Here is a 4,431-nt window from a genome sequence, read left to right as displayed (position 1 = left end):
GATTCACAAATTTTCATTTTAGTTATGATATTTGTGAGGAAACAGTATAACTGAACATTTACCATAGTCCAATATAGCCATTATATGTATCTTTTGACGATTTGAAAACCTAAAAATTATAAAGCGTTGCAACGCGAAACGATTGAATAATTTGGAGAGTTCTGTTGTTGTCGTTTAAATTTACGAAACTACGAAGATTGCTTATATAAGGTATAAAATACTTATTCTGTGTATACTCGGCGGAATAGCCGAGAGGGCTAATGCGTTTTTACTTCAGACTAACTCCAGGACTCCGGGGGTCACTGGTTCGAGCCCTGGTACCGGCTACTTTTTTTTTCTTATTTTAATTTTATTCTTGATTTTTTACTGGAGCTTTTAAGATCCAATGTTTACATTTATCAATATAAAGCATTTAATGACAAACTTCAAGATATGCCAAAATCTGTGAAAAGGCCCCTTTAATAGTAATGCAGCTTGATGAAACTTGACAAAGCAATCAATAGATCTGAAAGGCTGACATATTGTTATTAGCATCCTAGTTCGAAATTGCATTACACTTCAAGTACTTATCGATATCTCGGACGGTTTTATGTATTGATTTATTTCGTATGTTAAAATAGTGACATGTTTTAATTATTCAGCGAATTCTTAACATGTGTTTATCTTCTCAGCCACACTTGTCCTCTCTTTTGTAGCTAGATTGGAACACGATGTTATAACGATAATCAGCTAATTTGAGATGTGCCTTTAATACATGTTTTGGTTAAGTTGGGTTTTAAGGCTTTTCTATTTTTTGAGATATTAATTTAAAAGTTATTTTGAAAAGCTTGATAATAATTATTAAGAAAAAGATTAATTATTTTTACTAAAATTTGATTATTATTATTATTATTATTATTATTATTATTATTATTATTATTATTATTATTATCATTATTACAAACAGTTGTTCCCGAGGAAACTGATAGCAGGCGCGGAAAAATCATTTAAACTAAAATCGCTATGAATGAAATGAACATAAAGTGGTGCAATACCCATTCCCAGCGGTTGTAGTACACTTTGCACTGAAAAAGGCTCTATTTTTTACTGTTATTTTGAACCCCACTAAGGCATGATCGAAACACAATATGTAAAACTCTCTCTTTTCTGTAATGATTCCATAAATATAAAACTGTCAATAGATGTATATAAACGGATAACGATAAATAGCACATGTGAAATTTTAGTGAATGGATGTTAAAACATGTTTTAATAAATATCAATAACAATAACAATAGCCTAATTATTTTTTGTAAGTTTAAATAAATTGTTGGCAAGCTCGGTCTAAATAAATGAACAACATGTAATATACTGAAGCATATGTTTTGAACCAGATACTAGTAATTCAATAACTGTTAACATTCGATAACAACCATACCGATTTTGAGCTGTTTTTTTTTTAATTTCAATGCCAATAACATGCATTTCAAATTATACAAAAGTTAATTTCACCTTAGTTTTCAAATATACATATAACATTCACAGTACATACTAGAACATTTACATTATATTTTCTAATGCGTATGTTTAAAGAGAACCCACAAAGGTCCGATAGCAATCGCATTCAAGTAGTTGTCCCCGATATATTAACATCAGCGTCTGTTGTTTACATCCTGATCGAGAAGCATGAGTGCGAAGGCTATATCTGCTTCTTAAGTATGAGAGCAAGAGTCCGGGTCATAATGTATTTAAACTGAAGGGCCGAGTGCAATCATCCACCATTGTCTTTCCGACAATCCAACTGCAACTTGTTAAGTAGAGTTTTAAATAAGTTTAATGCGAAATATATATCTAGTAAACATTGAATCATTTCAAGTTTATGAAGGAAATAAAGTGATACGTCAATTCGATGAATAAATTGGCTCCTTAAGGCTATTCTATAGAACAGTGTGTACTGCATTTGACGCTTGAAATACAAAACATTCAACATTAAAGGGACTAAAAAGGTGACCACGTTTTTTACACATTTACGAATTTCTTTTTAAATATTTTGATAATGCAGAATAAGACTAATCTAAAACAAACTCGTACAAGCAATGTATTCAATTGCATTTTGGATGGTTAACGATCTAGCTTTGTTACAGTTTTCCTACAGGAAGTCAAAAAAGAATTGTAAAGACTTGGTACACTTGCCATAATATGTTCTTATTATGGACTATATTATTTGACACTAAGTAATTAGGAATACGTTTACGATGTACGTCATTCAATACGCAATGTAATGTAACTTTTTTTTTTATTTTAAAGATAACTATGAATGCAATGGTGAATTTGATCGCACTCGTTTTCGTAGCAACAGTTCTGGTGACAGAAGCCAAGCTGGGGAAAGAGGGTTTGTCGGGCGAACTTTAATGGAACAATACTCAATGTACGTGGAAAGAAGGATTTGATAAATTAAACAGGTTTGTAAACAACACGATGCTTCGTGGTTTGATATAATATCAAAATAACTTAAATGTGTTTTTTAATTTTAAAATTATCTCATTAGATATCTAAATTTCTGATAGCGCTGAAAATAGCGCTTTTATGTTAATTTTAATTTCTGAAGACAATTATAGCTATATCATTCTTTTATTCTACATGATTCTTGTTATTAATTGCAATCAGCAAGTCAAGTTTTTCAAATACAGAGGCAATCTTCACGTCAAATCATGCGCATGGTACAACAACAACTAGGAAAAATTCTACAATTGCCTTGTGGATGTATTGAAAAGTTTGCAGTTTATATATTTATTTTACTAAACGACACATATCGAACAAAATATTATATTTAATCGTGGAAACTTAACATTAAAATAGATTTTTTTTTATAAATATTCACCAATATCGTGCAACTAGTAAATTTTCATCAATATGGTTAGATCACAAGGAAAACTATTTAAGCATAGAAAAAATGAAAAAAAAAACTATTATTTTCGGAAAATTATAATAACCACCAACTAGCATTTTTTAAGACAATAACCACATTACCTACTGGTTTATAACCACAAAGCTTCGCTCACCAAGCCGATGATCCCTGGCGTTATTTATCCGCGTTTAATGTTCAATATTTTGTATTTGTGCATTGGTCAAAATTAAAAGTTAATAACTCTTGCTTACATGCTTTACATTATTGCACTGATATCTGATACTAGGAAACAGAATGTGGCTGTATGAACCCAATTCAACACGAACCGGAAATTAAAATAACAAACGTATGTTTTACATAGTTGACATAATTTTAATCTGATTTCAGAAGACACAACGAACTTTTGCAATCGCAACACAGTCGTGTGCCACGAGTGCCCAGAAGTAGAATTCGGGCGGATGCAACAACTTCGACATCTCGTCTCTGAGAACAGCGACTACTATTATGACCAAGACTCTCAAGGATCTGTTGATGACTACTACATCGACAGTTACTAGGCAGAGATGGATGAATGCCGTTCTAGCGCTGTAAAATTATTACAAAACTATATATAACATACAACTTGGGTCATATCCTGGTAAGAGCCGTTTTATGAGTATTTTAAATGGTCGTTATCAACATCGACTGCTGTACATTAACGAAGTTACGCATAAAAATTAAACAGGAAAATAGCAGAGAAGTCAATTTAACGTTAAGTATTTAGGTAAAATGTATAATTAATTTTTCTTGTGTTCTCACATGACGAAATTAATGTAGATTGTTGTAAAACAACAAGAGCAGGCCATTAATCTTGTTGTTCACTTTACAGACATTGACGATATATCGTAATGTAGCAAACTATTAATCTAATACTGTGAAACCATTATTAATCGTCAGGCATTAATTTTCATAAATTTCGTCAGTCGACCGATCGGCGAAATTAAGATCCTAACGAACAATCATGCTCTATGTTTGAACAAAAACAAACACTAAGTTGAACAATATTTTAAAACTTTACCGTAGACATGAGGCATTAAATTCCAACATAATCCATGCACACATTCACTGCTGTTTCGTAATCAAGATTAATCCGGTTTTGACACATAGGGATGTTGATTACACGAGGTACTTAACTGACACGTTACACTTCTTTAAAACGCGTGTGCAGTACAGCTGTATCGAATGCGTTGACTTCGTTTATGTAGAATGGTAATGAATTAGCGCTAATTGTTTATAACTTTATTACCCATAAGTTGCATTGTGTTTTTAAGGGGTGTTGCATATTAGCCATCACGCAGCGAATGCCGATGAAAGACAATAAACCAAATGAAAAGATGACGATGTGTGATCAACATGCGTATTTATCACAAATAAATAAAGATCATTTTAATTGCTGTTTGTTGTTTGAATGTTTTCGTTTAACCACACTTATTACTATTTTATATGTATCAATTTATTTATTTTTAAATTATTGACATTTTTGATTTAGATCTATATACCGGTAG

At 31.5% G+C, this 4,431-nt stretch overlaps 1 long non-coding RNA gene across 1 annotated transcript; it reads left to right on the top strand.

The window, feature by feature from the left end:
* The first annotated feature begins 1,788 nt into the window (after nt 1–1,788).
* On the top strand, nt 1,789–4,013 carry LOC127841021 (uncharacterized). Its single transcript, XR_008030670.1, has 3 exons — nt 1,789–1,985; nt 2,333–2,441; nt 3,275–4,013. It is a non-coding gene; the product is annotated as an uncharacterized LOC127841021 (long non-coding RNA).
* Nucleotides 4,014–4,431: the final 418 nt, after the last annotated feature.

This window comes from Dreissena polymorpha, chromosome 8 (genome assembly GCF_020536995.1).
Source record: "Dreissena polymorpha isolate Duluth1 chromosome 8, UMN_Dpol_1.0, whole genome shotgun sequence".
In the NCBI taxonomy this organism is placed as follows: Eukaryota; Metazoa; Mollusca; class Bivalvia; order Myida; family Dreissenidae; genus Dreissena; species Dreissena polymorpha.
Note: the sequence above shows the minus strand (reverse complement) of the source record. Positions and strands in the feature narration are given on the sequence as shown.